Genomic DNA, 20,670 nt, shown 5'->3' on the forward strand with positions numbered 1-20,670 from the left:
GTATGTGGATAGAACTCTCTGAATGAGCAAAGGATATAAAGATACTTGTGTCCCATGTTAATGCTCATCAGAAGGTGACCTCATTGGAGGATGACTTTAATAATCAAGTAGATAAACTGTTCTGTGGATAGCAGTCAACCTTTTTCCTCAGCCACCCCTGTCATTTCCCAGTAGGTCCACTAACAAAGTGGCCATAGTGGCAGAGATGCAGGCTATGCATGGGCCCAACAACATGGACTTCCACTAACTAAGGCTGACCTGGCTACAGCTACTGCTGAGTGCCAAATTTGCCAACAGCAGAGACCAACTCTGAGCCTCCAATATGGTAATATTACTTGGGATGACCAGCCAGCAACCTGGTGGCAGGTTGACTACATTGGACCTCTTCCATCATGAAAAGGGCAGTGTTTTGTCCTTACTGGAATAGACACTTATTCTGGGTATGCATTTGCCTTTCCTGCACGTAGTGCTTCTGACAAAACTACCAGCCATGGGCTTACAGAATGCTTTATTCACTGTCATGGCATTCCACACAGCATTGCTTCTGACCAAGGAACTCACTTCACTGCCAAGGAAGTAAGGCAGTAGGCTCATGATCATGGAATTCACTGGTCTTATCATGTGCCCCACCATCCTGAAGCAGCTGGCTTGATAGAACAGTGGAATGGCCTTTTGAAGAAACAGCTACAGTGCCAACTAGGTGGCAACATCTTGGAGGGCTGGGGGAGTGTTCTCCAGCAGGCTGTATATGCTCTGAATCAGCGTCCTATATATGGTACTGTTTCTCCTATAGCCCAGATTCATGGGTCCAGGAATCAAGGGGTGGAAATGGGAATGGTCACACTTACCATCACCCCAAGTGACCCGTTAGCTAGATTTTGCTTCCTGTTCCCGCAACCTTATGCTCTGCTGGACTACAAGTCTTGGCCCCAGAGGGGGAAGTGCTTTTGCCAGGAGACACAAAGAACATTCCATTGAACTGGAAGCTAAGACTTCCCCCTGGTCACTTTAGGCTCCTAATGCCCTTGAGTGAACAGGCTGAGAAAGGAGTTACAGTGATAGCAGGTGTGATTGATCCAGATTACCAGGGGGAAATTGCACTGCTCCTCCACAATGGAGGTAAGGAAGAGTATGCCTGGAGTGCAGGAGATCCTTTAGGGCATCTGTTAGTGTTACCATGTCCTGTTGTCAAAGTCAATGGACAACTGCAACAACCCGATAGAAGTAGTGATAAATGGCCCAGATCCTTCAGGAATGAAGATATGGGTTACTCCTCCAGGTAAAAAACCAAGACCTGCTGAGGGGCTTGCTGAAGGTGGAGGAAATACAGAATGGGTAGTAGAAGAAGGCAGTTAAAAATACCAGCTAAGGCCACGTGACCAGTTATAGAAACGAGGACTGTGATTGCAATGTTTCTGTCCTGCCTTGATAACAGAGTGTTTGTATGTATCTACATCAATATTAAGATTATATCATTAGCTAACTGCTTAATTTATATTAGACCCATTGTATTAGAGACTAAGCTTTGTGTTGGGGGGAAGATTTTGCAGTTCCAGTTGTATGTGGGATAGTTATGCGATGTTAGGTGGAATTATGAGCTTGTTATTGTTTTCATTTGGAAATGAAGTATGATGTAAGGAGACATGATTTGATGCCATGTTGACAAGGGGTGGACTTGTGATAGTTAAGGTGTTGTCAACTTGATCTGTTTAGTAATCCACAGGTCAACAAAAGGTATGAATGTTTTTGCATATGCCCATATGTCCTCCTTGTTGGTCTTCAACATTTACCTTCACAGACATATGTGAGAAAATATTTCAGCAACAAGGAGCACAGGAGAACTTTATACTGGACCATGAATTAGTTGGGCAGCCATAAATATTTACTAACAAAACCACCAATCACCTTTGGGGAAGCATTTCTGGACAATTCCATCACAAATTCTTTTCTCTCACATTTGTGGGATTTCAACCCTATACACTTGGTTGTTGATTAGAAACATATGTGTGATTCAAGGGACTTTTGTCTTGGATTAAACATTAAATTTCCTTTGTCTTATCTCTGCATGAATGAATTGAAAGGGCATGTGGAGTTTTCAAACAACAGTAAAATGACATGGGCATGACTCATTTCACTATGCAGGCATTTATGTACCTATACATAGTTATAGGTTCAATCATGAAATGCTTTCAAATGATTAAATAGTAATTATTTTATGGTGGAAAGAAATGTTTTTGAGGCTCTCCTCACCAGTAGGAAGGAAGTAGAAACAACTCTGCAGGAATTAGCCTGTAGGTGAGGTGAGCTCCTAACATCCCTAGAGCAGGAGCAGTGGTAACCACACCTGCTGGGACCTGCCCCCTGCCAGCTTCTGAGGCTGTGGAAGCACTCCTGCATTTCCCTAAAGCCGCAGTAAACCACATTTATGTGATGCTGTGTTCTGGAACTGTCTTCAGGGGCCACACAGTCATTTAATCTGCATGATAATCTTGCATTTTGAAGATTAGGAAGTAGTCTCTGAGAGGTTAATATTGCCCAAGGAAATTGCTGAAACTGTGTTCAAACCCAAGCGATGAGAACCAGAACCTGTGATTTTTTCATATAATTCTGAACCTATGTTTTTTTCTATGAGTCAGAATTTATGTTCTTACCATGACCCAGAACCTATGTTCTTACCCACTGACTTAAAACCTTCCCAGGTGGCCTGGAGTTGCTTTTTATAACAATAACACTTGATACTCAGAAATTCAGTTAATCTGAGATTGGGTGAGTGTGTTCTTGTCATTTACCTATGAGGAAACCGAGTATCAGTGTGATCAAATTAGTAGCCCTAAACCACTTATGTAGCAAGTGATTAAATGTGGACCTCAGTCTTCCTGTGTGAAAATCTGTCCATTTCTTGGAAGACATTATGATTCTTTTCTTAAAACATCATGTTCCAAACCCTTAACTTCTCATCAAATATAGGATCCATATTACTATGCATTCCTGGTAGCCAATAGTCCTTCTCTGGGAGTACAGAAATTCTTCAGTGCATAACAAAGGAAGATATGCAGAAGGCTTGAGGGTTGTGATCATGGAAAATACTGGGCAGGAGAGGCAGCCAGTAATTCAAGATAGTGCATGGATAGATATTGTAATGTGACAAGAAAAATAAAGGGTTATAGACTTTTTAAAATGTCAAGGTCCTTATGCACAGCAATGGCCATGGATGATGGCATGTGATAGACATGGCATGCTATTTGGAGTAGGAAGGAGAAATAGTTCATCTGAAAGCTCATGTTGGTCCTGCTCATTTCTCTGGCTGGGATAGCTCATCCATCCATGTAGCTCATCCTCCCCACCACGATACCCACCACAGTGCACATTATCCTCAAACTCTCTGGTTCCCCAAGGCAGGACAGCTCTGCATGCAGCTTACATGTAACAACTATAGATAAAACAAAAGCCAGCATTGTTGGCTGGTACTGGCTGCCACTCTGGGAGGTGGACCCTAACTCTCACAATAGTATGATAACTAGCCTCTAGGTGCTTCACTTAAAGAGGTCATTTCCCTTTGGGTGTTAAGCATTATTTCATATTCTATTATTGGTGTCTGTTTGCATTTCATGCAGTACTTTCATTATTAATGTTAAGGAGCAATTCAGAATTTCACAATGAATTTAATTCCGATCTTCTTTGCATACATAATTGATGAGAATGGTGATCAAAGCAGTAGGAATGCGGGAGCTGATATTCCTCTTATAAACGCATATCGTTTCAGTTTCCTTCACTTCAACCTACCCCTGAGAACATGTTTTTATTCCCCAATTTCTTGTCACTTAGTTCTTTAGATATATGGCTACAAATCCTATGATAAGTTCATAAAAGAAATAAAGCACATTCCTTCTCAGTTTTCTCCAACGATTTAGAAGAAGGAAACCTGAGGTAGCAGAATTGAAGTTATTTCTCTCCCCCTGAGGTGCTGAGACCATTGACAAATGAGTTAGGAGGAATCTAAGAAAGAAAAAAAAAAAAAAACTTACTTCTATATCACACATTACATAAGGTTTTTAAAATTAAAAACTGAGGTGCCAGGACTCATTTCTCAGTAAATTTCAAATATCTCTTCCATTTTTCCTCGGCTACTCTCATTGCAAATTATATTTGAAATCACAGGCACATGTTCTTTGCTGTGAATGTCTAGCACAGAATATGGGCATCACTGTGAGAAGAAACAAAAGAAACAAGGTCACTGCCAGCTTCTAAGTGCTATAGGAATGACACCCTATAAACACTTTCATGCTTCTATCAGAGTGGAGTGGGTAAGTAGCCACAGCACCTTACAAGTGATAGGAATGGCCTAACAAGTATATGTTTTGTTTTGTTTAAAGGGGATTGCTGCAGTAGCCCTACATAGTCTCATTAACCACTGGATTTTTTTGGACTGCTGTGGGCCTCTGTGTTGGTGAGACTTCTATTGCTTTGACAAACACTGAGAAAAGAATTTAAAGGAGGAAGTGATTTGTTTCTGAGGTTTCAGTCCATCATGACGTGGTACCATGGAGCAGTTCAGGGCTCTTTTACTTTTCATTCCACCTCGGCTGTTAGCCAGTGGGATGCTCCCACCATTATTCACGTTTTGTAACTCCTCCAGTTAATATTTGTGAAAACATAGAGACATGCTTACATGTATGCTTTGTTAAACTCCTGGGTACTACTTGATCCAAAAAAGTTGAAAAATGAGATTAACCATCGTAGACCCATTCCTCAAAGCTACTGGCCAAATTAAACTCCGTCCTTCCACTGCTTCTGGCCAGATGTCTTGAACAGCAATGAAAAAGCGATGGGTACAGGTAGCTATGGGAGGGTCTCTAATCATGGCTCAAGACGCTGAGAGGCACAGGACTCAAGAGCTCTTGGGGACCCCATGACCTGGACTGTGTCCACTGACTGCAGTTAACTCTAGTAGGAGCCTAGTGCTGATAACAACCTGATGATCAGTTATACTGTCACTGAAACAGAATTCAGAGTCTGAGGACTGCTTTGCAGTCACCCAGAAAGACGTTGGCATTATGGTTAGTCTTCCTATTTGGTAGCAAGAATAATCTTATTAACTTGATAAGAGAATGTGGTGTCTTGAAGGTCCCCTTCTCCAGTCAACTCTGCAGGCCGCCCTGATAGTGAGCACTGCAGGACCACAGGCCTTGGGCAGTGGCAGCTGTGGTGGTGTTCCAAGCTGGCAGTCTCCATGCTGGACTGTAGCAGGACAGGCCACATGGCACTCACTCATGCCACATGGCACTATGGTGGAATCTCCTCCCCCAGGACCCAATGTCTTTCTTTTCAAAGATGGACTGGCAGAGAGAAAGCAGCTCTCAACACCACTCTCAATCCTCATCACAATGCCAACAATGCCAGTTTTGAGTATAGCAACTGCACCATCCAGCCACAGATGTCTGGGCACCACTTGTCCGTGTGAAAGTGGATCTGCACCCATAGAGCCCTATCCTGAACCACTTTGAGAGCCCCAATGTAAGATCATTACCTGTTTGTGGACTTCGCTGGTCTGCGCAGGTCTTCACTATTGGTCCTATCTGAGAACACTGTGGCCAGACCTTGGACCACCAGGGGTGGAGATTCAAGTCGAAGGCATGCAAGGGGCTGGATGTTGATGGCTTCTGTGACTGGCACAAGTGCAAATCCAAGTGCCAAGAGCCCTGCAGTCTTCACCTGGCCCCTTAAGCCTTCCCATGTGAATAAGATGAGGACTCGAGTGGAGACCCACTGTTCCGCAAGAGGCCAGAGGCCCACTAAAGTGAGTTCAGTAGGAAGATAAGGAGGCCCACTGTTCCGCAAGAGGCGAGAGGCCCCACTAAAGGGAGAGTTCAATAGGAAGATAAAAGCACGGAGTTTTAGGGAAATGAAAGTCCACACCTGACTATATTTCCTTGGTTCTAAGATGAAGAGGCAAAAGAAAATGTTCTTAAGTCCCGAGACTAACCTTACAATGGGACACTTGCCTAGGACATGGGCCTCTGTGGGACTGCACACCTCCATCTATAGTATGTACTACTGATCATATTGTTGGTTCAGCTGTTTTGTCTATGTATGATTTTGTGTGCCTTAATCTCTGAGCTGTGATGGAAAATGCTGCTATTAGTACCTTCTTAGTGGAGCATATAGACAATTATATACCTCCCTAACCATAGTCTTGGGGAAATGGATGGTCACATAAAACAAGCACATCTGTGGGTTTGATAAAGGGCTTGCCTATGAAGCCTGAGGACCCAGGTTCAACTCCCCATAATCCGCATAAGCCAGATGCATGAGGTGACAAATGCTCACAAAGTCACATTTGTACAAGGTGGCACACACATGCGTTTGACTGCAGTAGCTAGAGGTCCTAGTATGCCAATGCTCTCTCTGTCTGTCTGTCTCTCTCTCATAAAAATAATAGGGTAAACAAACAAAAAACCCAATAAACAGACGAGTGCTGCTCATATGAGATGTGGCCAAGCAGCCTCTTGCAGCTAAGACTGGGACCTGGTCCCACAGCCGTAGCTTCCCTGGCATGGTGTCTTATTTTCTTCCTCAAATTGCTTCTTGTCAGGTATTTGATTGCAGCAAGAGAGATATACCAAGTAACAGTCATGGGAGGGAGCTGTCCTCTCCACACTGGACACATGTGAAACCAGCACAGGACGGAGCTGAACGTAATGACTTCAGGATGGAGTAGACTCAGGGTCCCTGGCCAGCTGTGTTCAGGTGCACACCCACACTCGCACACGAGCGTCACTCAGAACACGCTGCACGAGGCCCATGCTGAGGCCTCCTCTCACTGACCCTCAGCCTTTGCACTCCTAGCGCCTTCCCACCTGTTTCTCCTTCTACCACCCTCCAGGCCCACACAAGGGCACAAGCTCTACCCAATGCTTCTTAGCAGCTCACAGAAATGTCTTTCACTCCAGGCAGCACTTAGGTCATTTCTTATGTCCCCCGAGCTGTGCTGTGGAGAATGCAGACCCCAAAGTTTGTAAAACTCTAGCCATGTAGCTAAGAGCTTTAATTTCCAAATAACATGCATCCCCCCACCGCCACACTGCTACTTTTGCTGTGCTGCAACTCTATCAATGTCATGTGCGACTCAAAGTTTAACCCACAAGTAAACTCACACTTCGTGTTTAGCAGATAATTAAATGAAGTGATCTAGCTTAATAACAGTAGAAAACACCACTATCAAACAGAAGAAAATGCATTTTGCATATTACCTTCATTTGATATGGCCTTGATTTGGTTAAGTCCCAAACACAATTCTGAGTCCATTAGCAGGGGAAAGAGAGGCTTCCTTCGATGCAGCCTGCCTGGTTTCCAACACAGGCTTCATAGGCTTGGGATGAGGGTCTCACACTGAGATTCCAAACACTAGTTGTGGGTGCATTTCCACTAGCATCCTCTGAAGATACCAGTAAGTCATGAGGTATTGTTGTCAGCCCAAAGTCCTACATCCTCAGTCCAGTTAGATTTGATGTTGTAAGCCTACATGACCCCAAAATATCTTGTCCTGCTGAATGCTGGACAATTCTTGTCATAGAAATAAGTTTGACCAATAGTACATCCTAATAATTGTGTGTTTTTCTTAGATTTGAATTTGGAGGCTCAACTGTGTGCTTGAACACTATCTAGTTGATGAGACTATGAAGTCTGTTAGCAAATCCCAGACTCAGTTTGCTCATATGCAAAGTAAGAGCCGGAGAGCTTTGGTGGGGGGGAACTTATAGCTACTAATTATTACAGATAAGAAAACAGACAATAAATTCAGTTGGTTTGTCAAGATTAGGGATCGAATAGAGGGTGGCTCCTTATTTAGGAAATATTTAACAACTACCTGTTATGTTCCAGCAACTATGCTTTCAGTCTGTCTGCCATACTGTCCTTAAGCAGAGTGCTTCTCCTCCTTCCTCTGCTCTGGGCCTTTCAGTCACAGGAGGGTGTGCAGAGTCTAGGTGACCCAGGGTCCAGGGTCCTGTGTGGTTATGAATCAGAAGGAAGATATCTCAACCTCATTGTCCAGATGGCATTTTTACCTTAAAATGCCTGGGGTTTCCTACAGACCATCCTTATTTTTCTTAGTGAAAATCTATGGCCAAGTGTACTTCCATGAGAAATTTCTGTAAAAACACCCTGTGATGTTTTCTTAAAGCTGTTGTCAGAATTGTTTTACACATATGGCAGGATTTCATGATTTATGAAGATCCCACTCAGATTACTTTTTCTCTGTCTGTAGATGGGCCTCAGTGGAGGTATGCTCACTTTAACATGTGCACAGACCATGAGACAGACATTATCATCATCACAGGACACAAACAACTAAAGTCTGTATAGCTCTAAACAAAGAGTGATGGAATTTGCAAAAAATAAAACCTTTCATAAATATATATACAAATGAATGTTAAGGATATAAGCATTAATAATAGCAGCATATGTCTAAGAATACTATACATATAACATGTATATTCAACAGCAAGGGGTTAATTTAATAATGGAAAGATTTTATATGTTTATGCATTCAAGATTATCAGTAAATGTTCATTGAATGAGTATATTTTTAAAGACAGAAATGCTCTTTGTATCTGAATTTCTAAAGGCAAATGGAATTACCTAAAACTGCATCTTATTTTACATTGCATTTGTATATGTAGATTTTTGCAGTAAGATTAAAATCATTTTATATTACTTTCTTTGGACTATTTAGGTTTTTAGATTTTCTATAATAAATATTTAAATTTATGTAAAGCAAGATTCATGGAAGGATTCCTGCATTCATATCCATTGAAAGCTCTGCCAGTTTGTTTATTCTACATAGTATTTTACAAAACAACGAAATATGGACTAAATAAAGCATAGTCATGGACTTAGTGAAGTAAAATTGACAGGTGAAAATTATTTATATTCATCATGTTCATTGTAATTTAGTGATATTTCCATATTGTGAAAATAAGAAATAAGGCAGATCCACATGGGATCTGCCTATCACCCTGTGTAGCACTCTTTACTTCCTCACATGAGCTTCACTACCTTTTCCTGGTACTTTACCATCTGCTGTGTACATCTTATCACTCACATTGACCTTCAATATCTGTGCTGAGTTTTAAGGAGTATGGAGTGATGCTGTCCAGATCCCAGAGTTCTCGTCTGCACATATGCTGCAATTTTCATCTACACACATCCCCAGAGTTCTCATCTGCATACTTCCACAGAGAACCTTATCTCTGTTCACATAATTGATGTTTGGCTTAGGCCTTAAATATTTGAGGAATATCTTATTCTATGACCCAGAAAGTGAAGCAAAGGGGGATGCTATAATGGAGAATGCATGAGGGTCTCTGCACCAGGTTGAATCAATGAGATTTGTAGGCAGATAGGTTATTTTCATTTAATGTGACAGGTGAACATAATCAGGGTACATATCATAGGGGGACAGAAGCAGAAGATCAGGCTCAGAATTAAAAATAGGAAAGAAGATGGTGGGGTAAAATTTTGAATGGACACAAATTGAAAATTGAAATTGAGGAGGACAAATTTCATAGCAATAAGGACTTCAAAATGTATTATCTGACCCAAACAAGTATTCTGAAACAAGAATGAGGTATAAAACATATGAAAAGTACTAAACTATGAGACTGGTGACTTTTTAATATTCTATTCCATATGAATATAAGACAACAGGACCAGCTGTAGAAGCTCAAAAGGAAGAGAGCCTAGTCACAAGGTGTTTGACAGGGATCCATGGGAAGGGAGGTGGATGAAGTGTTGACTCAGAGGTGAGCTGGGAGTACCCATTACTGATACCCTCTAGATGATTCCCAACAATGTCTGCTTAGGCCTAAATAGAAAGCTGCAGGGTGACATGTGATGACAACTTCAGTTTATGTGTGAAGATGTCTCCATGTCATGACTGTCCTGACATATCCTGACGATAGTCATGAAGGGCAATAGTCTACCACAGGTTTTAACTCATGTAGTATCAGCCCATATAGAATTTTTTTTTCTGTACAATATGTTTTATAAAGAGTAGTAAAGACTTTACAAATAGATGGATGTAAAAATTATTTTAAATGCCAAGGTCACATGATAATGATGGGCAAACTGCCAAGCACAGTCGTTTTCAATGGGATGAACAGCCATTCCAATGGATGTTCCTTTATGGTTGTGAAGGATTAACAGAAGGGACAAGAGAGAAGGATCCTCCAATGCCATGAATTAACTGGTTTGTGGATAAGAACTAGATAAAATGAGGTTCTGTACATCTTTTATTTCAGGAAATTCTAAAAGAAAGATAAACTGCAGTGTTTTATAGACTAACTAAGTGAACAAATTAAAAATCCCTTATGTTAAAAGAACTGATAGGAGATCTATAGAATACAGCTATTAATGTTGGTGGAAATTATCATATTAGGTTAGTTCCCATGTATAGCTGAGCTTCTGAGTTCACTGGAAGTTTTTGTTTTGTTTTGTTTTTTTCAAGGGAGGGTCTCACTCTAGCCCAGGATGACCTGGAATTCACTATATAGTCTCAGACTGGCCTCGAGCTCACAGTGATACTCCTACCTCTGCCTCCTGAATGCTGGGATTAAAGGAATGCATCACCATGCTCAGCCCTTTAGAATTTTATTGAAATGCAGATTTAGCCCTGTTTCCTAGCTCCTCCAAGCACCCTGGTCTGGGTTCCCTGCATGGACTATGTGCTGGCGGGCATGGCAGTGTGGAGTGAGTAGGCCATACCCCTGTCTCTCAACTCCTCCTAGCTCCTCCTAGTCCCCTGGTCCTGGTAGGTACCATTGTGTTTGTTTGGGAGGTCTGCTCCCTGAGTGAGCTGTGCAATCAAACCTTTTGCTCTGGTGTCCCTGACTGGTCACTGGGAACCAACATTCCTGTTCACCTGAGTCAGAGGGTCCACAGGACAAAGGACAAAAACTTTCTTCCTCCTCAATAAATTAAAGAGTCTCCCAAGATGAGTAGACAACAATGCATAAAAGGACACAAAAGCCAGAAAACTGTGGGATCTCCACCAAAGAAGCCTAGTTCTACAATGGAAGTCTCCAATGAAATCACAGAGAAATCAACCAAAATTCTTTTTCTTTAATTTTTATTTTTTAATTTAATTTATTAGTTTTGTTTTCAGTAAATACAGGCAGTTTGGTACCATTATTTAGGCTCATCTGTGATCTACCCCCTCCCATTAGACCCTCCTTGTTAATGAAAATGGGTTGTACATTGTGGAGTTAGCCCCCAGTTATTGGTATGATAAATGTCTCTGTGAATCATGACCCAACATGTGACTCTGACATTCTTTCTGCCCCCTCTTCCGCAAGATTTCCCTGAGCCATGTTGGGTTCATTTTTGGTCTGCTTCAGTGCTGAGGTGTTGGGGGCCTCTGAGGCTCTGGCTCTCTGATTTGGTAGGATTTGATTTTTCTCTGCGTTGATCTCCTTCCCCTTTGTGTTGGTATCCGGTTCACAGGAAAACATCACCCTTGCTTATTTCGCCAGTTGTCCTTAATTCAGTTGGACCCCTTTTGAGGTATGTTGGGGCAGCTCTCTTCTTAGGATCTGCATCTATCTGGAAAAGAGAAGCAGATTCTCCAACGGAGAGTAAGTTAGCACCCGGAAAATTGAGATAACACTTACTTATCTCTCTCCTCTCTAACTCTTGTATATTAGTTATCTTTTTCCTCAATTTCTTAGTGGACACTGACCTGTAACCTCCACTTCCAGCTTGGGCCTACCATCCACAATAAGCTTTTGATCAGAGAAACCTACAAGGTTTCCCAAAACAATGACAGACTTCTGTCAGAGTATTTGATGACCAACCAAAGGCCAGTGGTAACACCCTATTGCTGAAGACTCCATACGCAGCTCACGCGTAAAATGGTATGACATGGCTGGAAGCCAGGAGAGAGTCAGACCCCAGACAGTCAGCGTGTCTAGTGCCAGAAGGTGCTACATGGGCGACTGGGGGAAATGACCAAGATGTGTCCAAGCAACACATTGTTTAACCTAATTAGCAACAAAAAACCGGATGTGATGCCCACACAAGTGCAATAGTGGTACACAGCCATGTTGAGGAATCAATTGCTCTTGATTTGGCTAACTGATCCACTCAGTGGTACTAGACCCATAGCTGGAGCTGGGAAACAAGTCAGAACCATACCCAAACACAAGCCCACTCTACAATATCAAGCTACCATCAATCACGGAGTATAAGAGGGCCTAAACCTATCATACTGTCGATCAAAATTCTTTCCCAAAGTGAAAACACAACAACCAGTGAGACCCTGATCAAAAAATAATTGCTGAACTGGAAGCAAACCATCAAGGAACCAACAGTCATATCAATGAAATTGAACAGAATTGTCTCCTAGAGCATTCAGCCTTTGATAGTAGGCTTAACTTGATGGAAGATAACATTAGAACCCTCCAAAGAGACATGAATAAATTAAAGGTGAGTCAAGAAATGGAAGAAGAATAACTGGCTGATTAAGCTTAATGAAGTCTTGATCAAATGCAAGAATGAATTCCAGGAAGCATCAAGAAAATTAGAACTCAAATTGAAATTGTACCTCACAAAAGAGATGTGCACATTGCAAAATATCATATCACAATAGAAAACAAAAATCAAATAGAAATTATAAAAACCTCCCTAGAACCACTCACCAACAGAGTTAATCATATGGAAGACAGAACATCTGACCTGGAATACAAGACAGATGAAATTGATGGGGAAGCAAACAACTTTGCTAAGTTCAAAAAATCAAGGAAACAGAATATGAAGGAACTGTGGGATACCCTAAAACAACCAAACTTCTGGATCATGAGTATATCATAAGGAGAGGAAATCCAGGCCAGAATCATAGAGAACATATGCAACACAATTATTGAAGTAAATTTTCTGCATCTCTCAAAAGAGTGTCCTATCCAGATATAAGAAGCCCACAGACCACCAAGCAGACAGGACCAAATAAGAAACTCTCCAACACATATCATAGTTAAAACTTTTAACAATGAACACAAAGAAAGAGTGTTAAAAGCAGAAATAGAGAAACAACTCACAACATACAAAGGCAATCCCATCAGAATTACATGAGATTTCTCAAAGGAAACCCTGAAAGCCAGAAGGGCCTGGAATGGAGCCATTCAAAGTCTGAAAAACTATGGCTTCTAATCCAAGCTACTTTATCCAACAAAAGTATCCCTCATAATAGATGGTGAAAGAAAAACTTTCCATGAAAATAGTAAACTCTATGATCGTATGAGCACAAAGCCAAACCTACAGAGAATAATTGAGGGAATACTCCACACAGACAAGTCACACAACCAATCTCAAGAACAAATTAGAAGAAGATCACAATAACCAAAACAGACCAGGCTCAAAATAGCACAAAACACAAGAAACCATCAAACCCCATAAAACACCTCATCAAGGCAAGGGTTAATTCACACCTCACAGTAACAACCTTAAATATTAATGGACTTAACTTGGCCATCAAGGCCTTGTGCTTATGAAGAAAGTACCCTTAATCTTTGCACCATCTCCCTGGCCCACTTCACTTCTGAAGGTTTTCTTCTGACATATTTGGGGAGATGTTAGTGCTTTTAGCTGAGATGAAGTCCCAGGGTGATGAGTACATGCAAAGGGCGAATGTTACCAAGTCTGAATACTGGAGGTTTACAAAGACATTGTGTTTGGACATAGATAGGTAATTCAGTAGCATTAGGACTAGAAGATGGATTTATGAAGCAATTGCCACAGATGATCCTAAAACGTGGTGTTACATAGCAGCAGAACTATTTATGAATAAAAGATTAGTCAATAAATGGTTTCAAAATTAGTAGTTTATGCTGGGCGTCATGCTGCACACCTTTAATCCCAGTACTCGAGAGACAGAAATAAAAGGATATCCATGACTGTGAAGCCACTGTGAGACTACATAGTTAATTCCAGGTCAGTGTGGGCTAGATTGAGACCCTACATTGAAATAAATTAGCTTAGTTACTCAACTCTTTTTTTTTTTTTTAACACAGTGAGGAGAGAAGCGGGTGTAGCAATGAAGAGCAGACAGATGAATGAGTAGAAGAAAATACGAGGCTCTGATGTCCCAAAATACAGAATAATGAAAGTATCTCAATGAAGTATCTTCAGTTCTTAAAGACAGAGAAACACAGCCTTGTCAAGACTAATGATGTTGGGGATGTCATTAACTGTCCCTACATAGTCAACTACCTCGTACGAAGTAGCTTAAAATAAAAGACAAAATAAACCTGCTCAACCAACTTTAGCTGGTGGTGTGGACATAAGTCAGGATGAAAATCAAGGAAGATGATTTTTCTCTGTACTACCTCCAGTGGAATTTACTCAGTAAGGCCCGTGTGGGAAGTTTGATGTTAAAGTGCTGAACCGTTGAATCAGAGGGAGACAGAGTAGGTGCAGATATCGGGGTCTTGTTCTTTATGTGTCACCAGATAAAGGTCCTTGGGAAAATTATTTCATATCTTCAAACTCAGTTGAAAATTCTCTTAAAAATTCCATGATGTTCATGAAAACACTTTGCGAATGGGGAAGAGCTCACTTACTGTGCACATAAATGGCATCTATTCTTTCATTCTTCCCCACTCTTCACTTTTTACGCAAAGTTCGTTCTGCACATCAGCTCTGTATGTTCAGAAGCGCTGTGTGCTTGCGCATAGTGATTGCAGTTTAACTGAGTACACTGTACTCAGGAATAGTTAGGGAATACTTAGGGAATAGTTCTATTATTTGGGGTTTGAGAAAAATACTTGATTTTACACTCTTAATATGCACGAGAACCATCCTTTAACCCCAGAGAAAAATATAGATGGTTTGTTTAGTTCTATCTTTTCAATTCTATGTATACCATCTTTGAAAAACAAAGAGAAAATGTGAGATACAGTGAATTAAAATCTTTAAAATTCTTCCTTATTCTTATTTATTCTGCAGCCTTCCAATGAATATTTTCTTTATAGAAAATGCTTTTGCATGTTTAATGGATAAAATGCTATAATCAAGAAAAAGTCCAATAGAGATCTGATAAACGGAGCTCTCCTATTTTATGAATGCTTAGTGTATCTGCCATCTCTATTCATGGGATTTTTATTTTTCCTATAAGTAATTTTTAAAAATTGGTCACAATGCAATATGATAACATACTATTTGGAATGAAGACTTTGGGTCAAATCTTTTGCATATTAATGTGAAGGAAAAAGCTGACTTATCAGCAGGTTTCTAAATAAAATGTCAGCATGTGTTGGTTTGTGATAATTCACTTACAAAGCTTAGCAAATATGTGCTCAGGTGGTGACTGGGAAGGGCCACTGAACATCAAGGCCAAGGTTCACAGTTAACTCTGAGCATGTTAACATACATCACTGAAATGATGTTACTGTCAGTGTAAGAGCCAATTAACACTGCATAGAGGAAGAAGTCCTAACATCTGTGTGTATATAATGTCTCTGAGTCATGCCTGGTTGAACAGTAAGAATTGCAGGAAAATCAAACCACAGTCTTTCATTCTAAACCTCTTCCAGAATTGAAGAGAAAAAAGTCTCACTGTGAAATGAGTCTGGGTGTTTGGCAGAGTTCAAGGATGTCTGGCTGAGCAGTTGGGTTTAGTCACTGAGCAGGAGGGACTCTTACCGTGAATCACTGGAGTAGTGCCTGCCAAGCACGCCATGTTTTCCTCTACTAATTTCCAGCCCTTCCGTGTTTCTCCCTGTTTCTGTAGCTCCCAGCCTTCTCCAGCTGTGCCAGTTGCACTGTTCTCAACTGTGTGACATTTTCGTGTGATGATCGTCTACAAGTGCTGCCTGCCAAGAACTTCTGGGGCTCCTCAGTGCTTCCACGGGTGCCACGGGGGTCAGAACACAGAGGTGAGAGGACGCTCGGCATCCTTTTCCATCTTCTCTCCTGCTGATAATAATTCTAAAGTGAGGGTGTTTTCTCTCAAGTTAATATTAAAATAAAATCCATGGATCCATCTATTTTTCCACCTGTGCCCTACTATAATCGATAGTCAATTTTGTGTCTTTTGTTAACTGTCATTTTAAGGTCCCTTTGAAATTCATAAATTTAATTAAATTTTTCATATTTTATGTTTAATGTATTTTGTATTTTTCCTTTACTTTTGGAATTCACAATTTTTATAGAGTTAAAACTACATGTAATGCTATACATTTATACATGCAGCGAGCATTACTAATGGGTGCAGTCATGTTTCGGAAGAATAATCAGGCAAATGTCAGTATAATGCTTGATAAAGCTCTCACAGGTATGGCTGACTTTAAAGTGCCCATTCTTTAGTTCTCTGCCTCACAATATGTTTCTGTTTACAAAAGTAACTAAACAACAAACAAAATAAAGCAAAAAAGACACATTTGAAACCAGCTATCACTGCTGATTATAACCTAAATTGGATGAATTATCATAGGTTCCACTTAATGAATAATGGATTTTATTCTAATAGTCAAGGACAGTAAATAGAATTTACCATTTTTTCTATCCAAAAGACTCAAAATGCTGAACCTGTCAGCTGGGGTCCCACCAAGAGACACAAATGTTAAGTAGGTACAGCCTCACCTCCTGGCTCAGGCAATAACGTGATAGACTGATCACCTGCTAACACATGTTCCCAGCACCCCACTTCCCATGCACACAGAGCTTGCCTCTGCATTCCTACTATAGACAAGTCTCTTCCAGAAGATGGGTCTTGAAAGATACAGTATTTGGTACAAGGTTTAATAGATGTAAGGATAGAAAAATGTCAAATCAGCAATTTCAATTGAAATAACTTACAACAAGGGAATGTTCACTAGATGTAAAGTTATCTAGGTGGGTGAAAAAGTAAAAAAGAACATTTTAAGGAATTAGCTGTAAGGAATGAGTCACCTTGAATGACCAGTGGATGTGAGGAAAGAAAATTGAGTCATTTAAGCCTGGAGGATGGGATTTTTGGAGCTGAAACCCCAAACTCTGAGACAGAACAATTGTATGCTGGGTGCTGGCATGAAAGCCAGCATGTGTGGCAGACAATGGGTGTGGGTTTCCTGGGGACACTTACTGGACTGTTGCTATAAGTGCTGGGGAAAGGAGCTCCCACTCCATGCCTCCTATGAGATGCAACTTTAGCTGGAGGCACTAATGACGTGTTGGTAGAAATAACTGGAAGTGGAAAGGAGGACACAGGAAACAAAAAGTAGGAAGTCGAGGAGCTGGGGAATGGCTGCCATAAAGTGCTTGCTATGAAGCACAAGGACCTGCATTTGGATTCCCACCATCCCCTTGAAAAGCCAGGTGTGACAGTAGCATGCACCTATATACCCAGTGCTGAGGGGAGGCGGAGACAGGAGAGTCCCAGAGACTTGATGGCCACATAGTCTTGCTGAATTTGTGAGCTCCAGACTCAGTGAAGGGCTCTGTCTCAAAAAACAAGGCAGAGAGTGACTGAGAAGGACACAGCTGTCATCCTCTCTCCTCCACAAACATGTATACAGATGTGCATACACACACACAAAAAAAAAAAACACCAGCAAGGGAAGAAAACAGTAGCAACTTGACTCTCATTCAAAGCCTGCACTACACTGACTGTACACATGGAGTTTGCATATTCCAAGTTCCACCACCATAGTGAGGACTGGGAGGACAACACAAGACAGAACATGGCACAGGAGCAAGGTGTCTACCATGATCCTTCATTCCCAAAGCCGAACGCTGGTGCTTCTCTCCCCAGTTAGGTGACTGCGGTCCTTCAAACCATGTTCTTGTTGAAGGGCACTTCAGAGCTATAGATTGATCACACACTATAGTGGATATAATTCTCAAAAGCATTTTTCTTTATGCAATGCTTTCTCTCTGTGCTACAGAAACCAAGCCATGCAATAGAGAAGCCATAGGCAGTAGCCCTTGGAAGAATGTGAGGCCTTCCATCCTCTTCCCTGACAGCTCTCAGGCCCTGGATCATCAGTTGATCAGACCAAAGCCTTCACAAATGTCTGCTAGGCTTCAGGAAGTATGTTGATGTTGTTAGCTTAGGTACCTGGTACTGGATTCTTCTTTACTGGAAGAGATTTGACACTTCACCTCTACTACAGCAGGTTTCAGGGATGCTGGGCATTGCAAGTTTAGTCACACAAATTTACATGCTTAAAGGCACTTACATTATGACTAGTGCCACTTGCTCTGCATTTGGTTTACATCAATCTCATCACATGGATGCAGCTGCAGGGCCCTCCAGGTTCCGAATCTAGACTGACTTTGGCTTGATGAACTCAGATACAAAAGTCTTTTTTTTTTTACTCTTTTTTATTTTTATTTTTTATTTCTCAAATTTTTATTAACATTTTCTATGATTATAAAAAACATCCCATGGTAATTCCCTACCTCCCCCCACTTTCCCCTTTCAAATTCCATTCTCCATCATATCCCCTCCCTATCTCAATCATTGTACTTACATATATACAATACCACCCTATTAAGTCCCCTCCTCCCTTCATTTGTTTTCCCTTTATGTCTCCTTTTTAACTTACTGGCCTCTGCTACTGAGTTTTTTCCTTCTCACACAGAAGCCCAATCATCTGCAGCTAGGATCCACATATAAAGGGAGAACATGGGGTGCTTGGCTTTCCGGGCCTGGGTTACCTCAAGTAGTATAATCCTTTCCAGATCCATCCATTTTCCTGCAAATTTCATAACTTCATTTTTCTTTACCGCTGAGTAGAACTCCATTGTATAAATGTGCCACATCTTCATTATCCACTCATCAGTTGAGGGACATCTAGGCTGGTTTATTTCCCAGCTATTATAAATTGAGCAGCAATAAACATGGTTGAACACATACTTCTAAGGAAATAAGATGAGTCCTTAGGATATATGCCTAGGAGTGCTATAGATGGGTCATATGGTAGATCAATCTTTAGCTGTTTTAGGAACATCCACACTAATTTCCACAATGGCTGGACAAGATTGCAGTCCCACCAACAGTCTAGAAGGGTTCCTCCTTATCCACATCCCCACCAACATTTATGATCATTTGTCTTCATGATGGTAGTTAATCTGACAGGAGTGAGATGGAATCTCAATGTAGTTTTAATTTGCATTTCCCTATGACTAGTGACATAGAACATTTTTTTAGATGCTTATATGCCATTCATATTTCTTCCTTTGAGAACTCTCTATTTAGCTCCATAGCCCATTTTTTAATTGGCTTGTTTGATTCCTTATTAGTTAACTTTTTAAGTTCTTTGTTTATCCTAGATATTAATCCTCTATCAGATATATAGCTGGCGAAGATTTTTTCCCATTCTGTAGGTTGTCTCTTTGCTTTACTCACAGTGTCCTTTGCAAAATCTTTGTAATTTCATGAGGTCCTAGTGATTAATCTGTGGTTTTATTGCCTGAGCAATTGGGGATGTATTCAGAAAGTCTTTGCCAAAACCAATAGGTTGAAGGGTTTCCCCTACTTTTTCCTCTAGCAGTTTTAGAGTCTCCGGTCTGATGTTAAGGTCTTTAATCCATTTGGACTTAATTCTTGTACATGGAGAGATAGAAGGATCTATTTTCATCCTTCTACAGATACATATCCAGTTTTCCCAACACCATTTGCTGAAGAGGCTGTCTTTTCTCCAATGAGTATTTTGGCATTTTTATCAAATATCAGGTGGCTATAGCTAACTGGACTTACATCTGGGTCCTCTATTCTGTTCTATTGATCTACATGTCTGCTTTTGTGCCAGTACCACACTGTTTTTGTTACTATATCTCTGTAGTATAATTTAAAATCAGGTATGGTGATACCACCAGCCTTATTTTTGTTGCTCAGTAGTATTTTAGATATTAGAAGTCTTTTGTGATTCCAAATGAATTTTTGGATTGTTTTTTCTATTTCTGTGAAGAATGCCTTTGGAATTTTGATGGAGATTGCATTAAATGTGTAGATTGCTTTTGGTAAGATTTCCATTTTTCACAATATTGGTTCTTCCAATCCAGGAACAAGGAATGTTTTTCCTCTTGCTAGTGTCTTCTGCAATTTCTTGCTTGAGTGTCTTAAAGTTCTCATTGTAAAGATTCTTTACTTCCTTGGTTAGGTTTATTCCAAGGTCCTTTTTATTTTATTTTATTTTTTTGGTTTTTCAAGGTAGGGTCTCACTCTAGCCCAGGCTGACCTGGAATTCACTATGGTGTCTCAGGGTGGCCTTGAACTCACGGCGATCCTCCTACCTCTGCCTCCCAAGTGCTGAGATTAAAGGCGTGTGCCACCATGCCCAGCCCCTTTATTTTTTTGATGCAATTGTGAATGGGAGTGATTCTCTGATTTCATCCTCTGTGTGTTTGTTGTTAGCATATATGAAGGCTACTGATTTCTGTGTATTTATTTTGTATCCTGCTACATGGCTGTAGGTTTTGATCAGCTCTAACAGTTTGCTGGTAGAGTCTTTAGGATCCTTTATATATAGAATCATGTCATCTGCAAATAACGATAACTTGATCTCTTCCTTGCCAATTTGTATCCCTTTTATGTGCATCTCTTGCCTTATTGCTATGGCTAAGACTTCCAAAACTATATTAAATAACAATGGGGACAGTGGACACGCTTGTCGTGCTCCTGATGTTAGTTGAAAA

This window comes from Jaculus jaculus, chromosome 3 (genome assembly GCF_020740685.1).
Source record: "Jaculus jaculus isolate mJacJac1 chromosome 3, mJacJac1.mat.Y.cur, whole genome shotgun sequence".
Classification (NCBI taxonomy): Eukaryota; Metazoa; Chordata; class Mammalia; order Rodentia; family Dipodidae; genus Jaculus; species Jaculus jaculus.